Below are 10,905 nucleotides of genomic sequence, written 5' to 3'. Positions count from 1 at the left end.
TCCAATCCACATTCCCTTAACTTGCTGGCAAATGGGAGACCATATCAAAAGCCTTGCTAAAGTCAAGGTTTATCACATCCACTGACTTTCCCTTGTCCACAGAGTCAGTTACCTCTTCATAGAAGCTAATCAGATTGTTCAGGTACGACTTCCCCTTTGTGAATCCATGCTGACTATTCCTAATCACTTTCCTCTCTTCCAAGTGCCTCAAAATAGATTCCTTAAAGATCCCTTCCTTGATTTTTCCAGGAACTGAGGTAAGACTGAGGTAAGGCCTATAGTTCCCTGGATCATCCTTCTTCCCTTTTTTGAAGATGGGCACTACATTTTCCTTTTTCCAGTCATTTGGGATCTCTCCCGATCTCCACGATTTTTCAAAGATAATGGCCAAAGGCTCCTCAATGACATTTGCCAACTCCCTCAGTACCCTCGGATGCATTAAGTCCGGACCCATGGATTTGTGTACGTTTAGCTTTTCTAAATAGTTCCTAATCTGTTCTTTAACCATCAAGCGCTGTCCATCTTCATCCCATCTTGCGTCACTTAGCGCATTAGTCCGGGAGCCGACCTAAAGAAAGCATTGAGTACTTCAGCTTTCTGCACATCATCTGTCAGTAGGTTACCTCCTTCATCCCCACACTCTCTCTGATCATCTTCTTCTTGTTAACATGTCTGTAGAAACTTTTCTTGTTATCCTTCACATCCTTTGCCAGCTGCAATTCCAATTGCGCTTTCGCCTTCCTGATAACCCCCCCCCCCCCGGCATTCTCGAGCTATACTTTTAAACCCCTCCCTGGTCATTTGTCCAAGTTTCCACTTTTTGTAAGCTTCCTTTTTGTGCTTAAGTTCACCAAGGATTTCCCCCATAAGTCAATCCACTCTTCTACCATGTTTGCCTCTCTTGCTACGCGTCGGGATGGTTTCTTTCTGTGCCTTCAACAAGGCTTCTTTAAAATGCTGCCAGCTCTCCTGGGCTCCTTTCCCCTTCATGTTAGCATCCCAGGGATTCTGCCCATCAGGTCTCTGAGGGAGTCAAAATCTGCTTTTCTAAAGTCCAAGGTGTGTATTTTACTACTCTCTTTTCTTCCTTTGGTCAGGATCCTGAAATCTACCATCTCATGATCTCTGCTTCCCAGGTTGTCACCCACCTCTACTTCCCCTATTAGTTCCTCCCTGTTTGTGAGCAGCAGGTCAAGCTGTATGTGACCCCTAGTCAGATCCTGCAGCACTTGTACCAAGAAGTTATCCCCAACATTCTCCAAAAACTTCCTGGATTGCCTGTGTACTGCCGTATTGGTTTCCCAACAGATGTCAGGGTGATTAAAGTTCCCCCCGAGAACCAGGGCCTGCAATCTGGAAGCTTCTCTCAGTTGTCCAAAGAAAGCCTCATCTAACTCATCCACCTGATTCATTGTTAGTGGGGCTCTATGTGGGCATGGGGGAGGGCAGAAGTCTGTCTGCTTAAAACAGCTTGCAGGAGCAGGAGCTAATGGGGTGCAAAACTATTGGTAGATTTTAGTAGGAATAGCTGCTGGAACTAGGGGTTCTGGGGGTGCTGCCGCACTCCTGGCTTGAAGTGATTGCTAGCTTATGCAGGGTTTACAGTTTAGTTCAATGGTTCTCTGCCCCCACTATAAAAATTGTTCCAGTTCCCTTGTTAGGAATAGGCAAAATTTAATCGAGTCTCCTGGGATCCACTAAGGGCAGTTTTTCCTTTCATTCTATACAGTAGCTAGGATTAAGCAAGGAAAAGATTGAGGATGTTCATGGCTGTGTTCATTGCCTTTTGAGAAGACTTCCCTCATTTGCATCCATCTCATACCATGTTCTTCAGAGTAATACTTCAACTTGAAATCTAGGAAAGTAAAAAAAAAAAATGTTGTTAGTTTCAGATTTTCTCTTGCTCTGAGTATCCCTCCCAAATATTTCTCTTTAAAAAAAGTATTTTGCATTTTTATTTAAATATTTGTCTTTCTCTTGTTACTGTAGGAAATAACTCCACAAATGGGGAAGGAATGACTTCACCCACATCATCTCTTGTTCTCTATTGTGTGTAGCTCATTTGTGTTCTGTCAGATTGTGCTGTAATTACTTCAGGGAGGGAAATGACCCTATTGTGGCATGTGTCTGCACAGTTCCTAGAATAACTGGAGACTATTCACAATGCGTGGCCTATTTCATTCCACAACACATTTGAGGCACTCTGATTGTGTAATGATGGACATGGAGTAAGACCTGAGATATGGCCTTGTAAATCACAAGTCTTGGTTATTTTAATTCCTTACTAGCAGTGTTTCCAGGGCTGCTTCTTCATTACTTTTAGCTTGTTTGGAATGCAGCAATGCATTTGCTCACTGGCTAGTTCAATTATAATCTTTTTTGTAGCATCAGATGTATCCAAATTAATGAGGTAAAACCACACTGTTTTTAAATCCAACAATCCCTTAATGCCTCCAGGGCCCTCAGGCAGCAGTGTCTGTTTTTGCTAGAATTGTTGCATGCAACATCACACATAAGGATACATTTTACTTTCACTTTCCCTTCCACATCAGCCTATTTTTAACCATACATCCCTAGCATTGCTGAATTACTGGGGGGGGGGGGGGGGGGGGGGGGCGGGAGGCAGTCATTGTGGAACTATCTGCACTCTTCACTTACATTCTTTTTTCCCCTCTATTGGTTTTTATGCCTCTGTATTACTTTGAAAAATCACAAATGTGGGTCACAAAAAAGTCATAATGTAGATTGTAAAAAATCTGTTCTGCTGTTTTTCTGTTTCAGTTTCCTTCTCCTACAATTCAGGGACTACCATCATATGGGGTTTGGTGTCAGTAAACAGAGCTGTAGAAGTTGTTTCTTGTAGAGTTTAATCTTATTATTGGTATGGGTGTTTTTTCAGCTTGGCAATGAATGAATGATGAACTATATCATGGGCAAGTAATTCTGAACTGATTGACACTCACATGAAACCTTGCAATCAATATGGAAGACAGGCACACTGTCACATCTCATTGTATTGTCTAGTTTATTAGTACCTCTATGGTTGTTATTGAAGCTCTCTGGCTACGTCTACACTGCTGGTTTTGCCGGCTGTGAGTATGCAAGTGAGGCGTGGATTAGCATATCACCCTGCCTCATTTGCATAATTTATGCTCATCGTTTTTGCAGAAAAAAAGTAGTGTGGATGGGGTTTTTTTGCGCAAAAATCCCGTTTTCCGCCAGATCCTTATGCCCCCAAAAAGGAGGTTTACCGACATGGCAAAACCGACAGTGTAGAGGTAGCTTTGGGATGTCCCTTCAAAAGTTTCTCCTAGGTACCAATGTTGCGTGTCATTGGGATCATCAAAGCCCCTCCTCATACAGATTTCAAATAGGCGAGGCTGTATGTGTCTGAAGCTCTTCTGCCTCTGGAGGGAGACACAGGCCGGCTTTTGGCTTCGGCTTGCCTCTGGTCCCTGCAGCCACCTTGCGCGTTGGTTTTCTCGCAGCAGCAGCAGCAGTACAGCTCCTTCTGCAGCGTCTGCTGGGGGTGGCAGCCCAGCCCCGTCCTATTTTACTCCAAAGCTCACCCAAGAGCCCCAGGTTTTCCTGGCTATGAATGGGCTCGTTCCCAGGGATTCCATTCATTCTTGAATTGGTCCCAGTAAAGAAAGGAGGGGAAATTAAGCCAACTCCACGCTCGTTTTTCTCCCCAGCAACTGCCGACCCAGAGAGTTGCAAAACTGGGCCCCTGTGGGATTTTCGCTTCCTCTGCTCTTTTGTGTCTCTGTTTCTTTTGGTGTTAACCTGGCTGCTTCCCCCTTTCTTCGGAAGTGAAAGAAACGACTCCCCTGCTCCTGGGTGGCGGCTGGAGAGCGCGGGGCTGCTGTGGACAGGAGAGGCGAGCGAAGATCTAGGGCAGGTTTGCAGTTCAGCCTGCGCCGTGCAAGGGGGTAGCTGTTAGTTCTCCGCAACTCGGCCGGTAGGACGGCTGGAAGGCGAGCGGGAAAGCAGCAGCAGCGCCACACGCTCTCTTAGCCGGACCTTAGCTCGGGGGCGGCTTGGGATCTCGCCCATAATCACCCGAGGCTGCGAGAAGGACTGAGAAGCGGCGGGAAGCGCCACGCTGGGGAGGCAAGGACCATCTCCCGCCTCAGCAGGACGTGCCTGGCTTCAGCTCCTGCGAAGCCCCAGCCAGCTGCTCCAGCTTGTCTAAAGCCCCCTCCCCCGGGCAGCCAGCACTCTGGAGAAGCACGTGCGGGCTGGGCTTTTTCCTGCAGGTGAATCTCTGACTCTCCAATTACCTTTCCCAAGAGAGAGCCGGGGAAGGCGCGAGGCAAGAGGGGGCAAGGTCCTGCTGTGTGTTAAAAGCAGCGCGAGCCGAGGCGGAATAAGCAGAGCGGGGCTGCTGCCGGACGCGGGAGATTTCTCTTCCCGCGCCTCTGGCCAGGCTGAATCGGGCCCTTCGCTGAGCCTGCCAAGGGGCGAGGGCGGCGCTGCCCCTTTTTAGCGGAGCGGAACCCGGTGGCTACTTTCACACGGTGCTCAAGAAACACCCCCAAGCGCCCTCTGCCCCCCGCACCTGCTTGCCGGAGTCCTGTTTTATTTCAAGATCCGATCCGGGAGGAGGGGGGAACCCCCCCCCCACCGCAAATGTAAAACAGCCCCCCTCCCCCGCCCCGAATAAATCCATGCCAGTGAATGCCGGAGGAGGACTGGGATTTTGTAAGCGATGCAAGTGCGGTAAGGCCGGAGTTCCCCCCCGGACCCTGCAGGCGGATCGCTAGGTGTTCCCCAAAGGAAGCGGAGCTGCAGGTAGGTGAGAAGGTGCCACCTCTCTCCAGATGTGCCAGGGCGCAGGCAGATCCTGCTCCCAGCTCCCCCCCTCCCCGAGTTTTGTGTTGTCGTGCGGGTTTCGGGGGTGTGTGAAGAGCGATCCCCCCCAAAACTGGTTTCCCCTCGGCCTTGCCTGATAACAGAACCTTTGGAACAGAGCTGGGGGGGGGGGGGGGGAGTAGCCATTCGGTCACTCGAGCGTCCGATCCGAGCTGGGCCCGGAAAGAGGTAGGGGGGAGAAGTTCTAGCTACAGGGATTTGTGAATGAGGTTGTGGAGGTGGGCGAGGAGGGGTATTTCAGTGAGTCGATGATTCAAACTCCTTCTCGCTGTGCAAAAAAAAAAAGTTAAAAAAACCCCTACTTTGATTAAAGAGCTGTGAGGTGTGTTTGTTTAATTTCACTCCTCTTTCCAGTTCCATTGTCGCCTTACTGGGCTCCTGAGAAGTACCCCAATGGTGCAGCAATATGGATCAATTAGTAGTGTCGGGTCGCTTCTTTGAATTCTTCCCTTCCTGTCCATTTTTAAAAATTATTTAATCCTTCACAGTTCTGCAGAACGGTGGACGTCTTAGCAAGACTGCCTAACTGTTTTCCTGAAGAGCAGGCTTTATAACTTCCACACTCCCCTGTACTGGACGATTCATTTTTGTTTGGAGAAAGCTCACTGCATTGCATGGCTTAAGGGAGAGGTTAAAGAGTGAATAATCTTTTTAGAGTCTATAAATGATCTATAAAGCTATGGTTTCTATGTAAAATATTCCCCAAGACGTGGACTCTCACCTGAGACGTTTCTTGATCATTTCATGTTTTCTGCTCGTTTTCCCCATTTCAATAAACTAGTTTAACTGCTCAATAGCATTCCATCTGTTATCTATTTAGTAGTGGGAAGGGTTTTCCCCCTAGACCCTTACTATACTTGTGCAAAGCAAAGATTTTTAAAATAGCTGCTTTATTTCTTGTACACCTGCTAGCTATGGGTTTAGATGCACAGGCTGTATATGTGAACGTAAAGAGCAGTATCTTCGAGTGCCCTGCTAGGAGCAGAGTTGTCACACTTTCGTCTGTTATATTCCTCATCCTTACCAGGCAGTTAAACAACTGAACTACTATATATGTGTAGATCCAGCAACCTCTTTTTACTCTTTGTTTGGAGAATATGTTTTTATATTTTAAAAAAGTATATATCCTCCCCAAGAATAAAAGTTGGCTTTTTAATTAAGGAATCTTGCTTTGACTACTGAAGAACTGTTAATTTAAATAATAAACACAGCCCAATTAAAATGTTCAGGTTATGAGGGTCTTCTCACAGCACTGGTTGAATTTAAATGACTATTGACTAAATGATGATGATTATTATCTGGTTGCTCTTTTTTTTTACTACCTACTTTTAGACACTAAATCCAGACTGGTACCAGTTTAACACTACTATTTTTTTCTTCCCTTATCATCTGATAAAATAGCTTTAATGTAAGATTCCTTCATGGAGCATAGCATACAAACTAAATAATCCTATCCTACCAGGAAATATGGCTTAGTTAAACTTGAGAAACATGACTTACTTCTAAGACCATTTTTTAAAAAGAGCACAATGGTTTTACTTGTTCTGTGGCAGTAACATTTCAGTCACTTTACACTGGGAAAAAACTAGGATATCTAATCTTAATTTCATAATTGTTCAGGTAACAATGATGAAGTAAATCAGCTAAATTTCAGTTTTAGATATTACATTATCAAAGCTGTGTAAGTATTGGTGATGTTCACCTGAGCATCTGGGTTTTTTCCCCAGCTTATTGCTGCCCTGATTTCCCATGCCACAATAATTTTCTTACTCTAAATGTAAACTGTTTTAGTGAAGCTGGGACTACAATGATAACTAGTTTTGTATTAGATCATTCTTGCTATTCACAACATACCTATCTCATAGATACATACTTACAGTAAGTCCGATAAATTATCTGAGCTGGAAGCTTTTGAAAGAATGAACTGAGAGATGCTGTTTACTTAATAGTAGGTGATTTTGAGATTAAAATCTTGATTCCTGTGATACTGTTTTAATCGGAGAATGAGAGCTAATCTAGTGATTGACTTGTCATGTATTTGACATACACTGTAATGTTTTTGCATGACTCTTCAAGAGCACCAAGGGATTTCACTTTACACCTAGGAACAAGTTATGCAGTAGTAAGTGTTAGCAGGGAGCATAACCAGAATTAGCGTCATTAAGAAGAATTTTAATGTGTGTGTATGTAGACAGATATATAACACGAGAGATTCAGTTATAATGGCAAATTGCAAGCTGAGGATTCATTGAGCCTCATTTAGATTTATGTTAAAGCAGATAGGCCACCACATTGCTTTGAGATTGCATGACAGCATTTAGTGGCCATCAACTTTCATAATTTAATCAGGGGAGCTGATGGAATGACTGTTTTCAAGGATGAAGACATATGTTTTTCTTTTTTCTATTAAGTGAAAAGAGACATCTGCTAAAGGAGCTCTTTACTAGCAGTCTGTGTACTCTCAGGTAGATACAATGCTTAGGCATTTTTCAAATCTGAGCATCTCCACACTTATGTGTCATATTTAATGGTGTAATTTTATTTTTTTCCTGGAATGTATTATAGCCTACTAGTACTTGTTAAAATCATAATAGTCCATCAGAAGAAGATTATGTAGCACTAATTACGTGTTAGGTTTGACTAAAGGTAATAGTAACATTCTGAACATTCATCAATCTCATGCGCTCATCACTGCTTGTGGAACACAGGAAATCATGTAGTAGTACTGTTCATTTACAATTTGTGAGCATTGTTTTGAAAATGTAGTTTAAATGATAAACCTATCTGTAAGCAAACAGTTGTATGCCTCTCTCTTACTTCTGTTGTATTTTATTAGAAGTGCCTCATTAAGTCACATTATTCTACAGCTCTTGTTCACAGAAAATTCAGATAAGAACAGGGAACTTTATTCAGCACTGCAGCTCTGGTGTGCGTGTGCCTGTGTGGTTTCTTGTTAAATATTAAAAGTTGAAGGAGGAAAAAAATCTCACAGGATCACCATAATAGGAACATCAAGCTTACTCATTTCTTGTGATCTATGGATGGCATTTACAAATGCAATTCATCAATGCATTTATTAGTCAAACATCATCACAACAAAAAAACAATTGAAGCAAACAGACTGCTTTGCCCTTCACAATGGCATGCAACAAAAGACTGTGAAAACCAATTAATTAATGTTGGTTCTCATATTTACAATCTATATTTAGTCATCACATTTAAATGAAAGGCTGTACTCACATGTCCATTGTCTCATAGCCATTGATTTTGTAATATTGTGCACTTCTGCTGGAAATGGCATTTCATTTGAAAATACAGGTACTCCATTCCATTTTTCCCTTTGAAACAGAGTTCTTAAAGAATGGGGGAAAATGTGCTCTCACAGAGAACCTTTTATTATATTCATCAGCTTTTTCTGGAATATTAAAACCCCTCACCCCTATAGTCTGTATTTTAAAATAATGGGGCAACTTGCAGCAGGTGAAATTGTCATCGCTCCACTGGAAGGATCTGTCCCATTATCTCTAGATGTATACCATCACTGAATTTTCACTTTGTTTTTGAGGTTATTTTAGGTAACAAAGACATACATGCAAACAGTTCAATTATGGTTCCCTTTGTAGGGATGGAAGGAGAGCTGTTTATTATTATTGCTTATTGGCTGTACAATATGAAGTTCAATTTAGAGAGAGTTTAAACATTAAATTAACTTGTATGTAATATTTTAAGCATAAACCTCTATATTCAGAATACAAACTAGAGTCATCACTTTTTAAAAGAGAGGTCCACCCATGGAGCCATGGCAATTCCAACAGAAAATCTGGCCCAAGTATTATGTTTTGCAAATCACATAAGTAGGCTTTTATTTAAAAAAAAACCACAAGTTAGGTTTGCAAAACCTAGCTACATCCAGTCTGCAGACATAATGTTCTCTGGTAGCCACACTGCATGTGAGACCATAAACATTTGGGAATATGGTGATGTCACCAATAACAATAATTTTGTTTGGCTTGCAGCCCTTTCCTTGTGTTAGATAAAGCAGAATAGGGTTAGGATTCTGCAGCTGGCCATCTCCAGCTATCTTTTTATTGCTATGTACAGTCAGTTGTCTACCAAAGGAAAACAACAAAATAATCATGTCAGCTGAAAGCGCTCTTCCATAACAGCAAGGCTTTCTCACTTCCACAAATATACAATTCAATTCATTTTTATATAGCTCCCTTTGAAGTATTTCAAAAAAACTTGGGAGAGAGAAAAAATAATGTGATCATGCTTCGCATTAGTAATTATAGTGGGGCACAGTATACTTAGATAAAATGGAGAAAAGTAGCCAAACAAGCTTTCTTAGCTTTTTCTTTTCTGGTACATCAGATTAGTTCTCTGCAAAGTGCTTTGTCACTGTTGCTGGTGATGGATGTAAAATTTGTCATGTGGTTTATGGAAAATGTTTTCTATGCACTTGATTCTGCAAACACTCATGCTAGTAAACTGCTCAAATGAGTAAGCAGTTGCAAGAACAGATCTTTTATCTTTAGCAGTATGAAATTAATCGCCTATATAAATGCATGTGTGAGAGCTGCGAAGAGGGTTAGTTAACCTCCTGTTATAAGGTTATCAAACCTCATAATCACTACTATGTTAATAATGTTTCCAGTAGCTGCATTTGACATCTTATTGTTGACCCTCATAATGTGAAACATGAATATGAGTCTATTAACACCTCTGTGCCATTGCGTATAGGGTTTTTTTTTTTGTCTTATGAAACTCTTATTTAACAATGCCAAGGAAAGGACACACTATACGAACTAAAATGTGTGAAAATATTTAAAGCTTTTTAGGGGCTGATGAGTAATCTCAGTTTCCTGCTCAAATCACTTACTTGCGCTAACTGCTGAACTCTGCAAATTAGCTAGTGGATATACACAATAGAAAAATAGGATTGAACGTTTATTTGAACTGCAGGAATTTCCATAGATGTTATAAGAATTAAGACTGATATTTTGTAAGAGACAATAACTCATTCTTTGAGGCATCTTAGAGGCGGTTAGGAGGAAACTTTGCCTGGAGCAGGTTATCCCATCATAACCTACTGCAGGGTTTCTTGCACCTTCTGCTGCAACTAGTTATGGCCACTGTTGGAGATAGAATACTGTTCTAGACCCATTGGCATGATTCAACATGGCAATTTCTTTGTTCCTAAAATGCAAGGAAAATGCATCACACTACACTCTGTTCATTGACTTAGTAATACTAAACTGCAGTTGTCTAATACGTTATCAAAATTTTGTTTAAAAAATGCTATATATACATTTATTTATATCTCAGTAATATGCCGTCTCCCCACAACTGAGACTCTTTAGGAACATACCTCTGTGCAACCTATGAGCTCAGTTTGGCCTTTTGAGTTCTAAGCTGGACCATACTTCATAGCAAGATACTGTATCATGTAATATTGTAAAATACAAGGGAATGGTGTCTTGATGGCTCAGGATAGATAATATGTATTGATAATATGACTTGGCGCTTTTCCCAGAATGAGCTGGTGGTCTCAGTCCACTTCCTACTGGTTTAATATCCAGATTATAAAAATCACAAATGTAACTGCCAAAAATGACAAGCTTGCTGTTGATGACCACAGAGAAGCCAGAGATTAAGGTCTTATTAAGCAAAGCACATATATACATGCTTTGCAAGTGAATAGTCCCTTTTTGACTCTCATAAAACTACTTGCATTCTTAAAGTTAAGCATGCACTTACATACTTTGCTGCTTTGGGGCCTGAACTTGTATGCAGACTGCATTCTTGGGCTGTGTCTACATTGGCATGATTTTGCGCAAAAGCAGCTGCTTTTGCGCAAAAACATGCCTGTCTACACTGGCGAGGATTTCTTGCGCAAGAACACTGACGTTCTAATGTGTGAAATCAGTGCTTCTTGAGCAAGAACTATGATGCTCCCACTCAGGAATAAGCCCTCTTGCGCAACTGTTCTTGCGCAAGAGGCCAGTGTAGACAGGCAACATGAATTTCTTG

At 42.1% G+C, this 10,905-nt stretch overlaps 1 protein-coding gene across 4 annotated transcripts in view; it reads left to right on the top strand.

Moving 5' to 3' along the window:
- The first annotated feature begins 2,702 nt into the window (after nucleotides 1–2,702).
- TAFA2 (TAFA chemokine like family member 2) overlaps nucleotides 2,703–10,905 on the top strand; it is a 292,914-nt gene continuing 284,711 nt past the window's right edge. For 2 of the 4 annotated variants that reach the window (XR_012904382.1, XM_075930749.1), the window contains exon 1: nucleotides 2,703–4,794. The gene's annotated coding sequence lies outside the window, so the exon portion shown is untranslated. The remainder of the gene's footprint in view (nucleotides 4,795–10,905) is intronic. The other 2 variants (XR_012904380.1, XR_012904378.1) reach the window with 1 other exon arrangement.

Source organism: Pelodiscus sinensis, chromosome 1, assembly GCF_049634645.1.
Source record: "Pelodiscus sinensis isolate JC-2024 chromosome 1, ASM4963464v1, whole genome shotgun sequence".
NCBI classification, from domain to species: Eukaryota; Metazoa; Chordata; order Testudines; family Trionychidae; genus Pelodiscus; species Pelodiscus sinensis.
The sequence above is the reverse complement of the archived record's forward strand: the minus strand, read 5'-3'. Positions and strand labels throughout refer to the sequence as shown.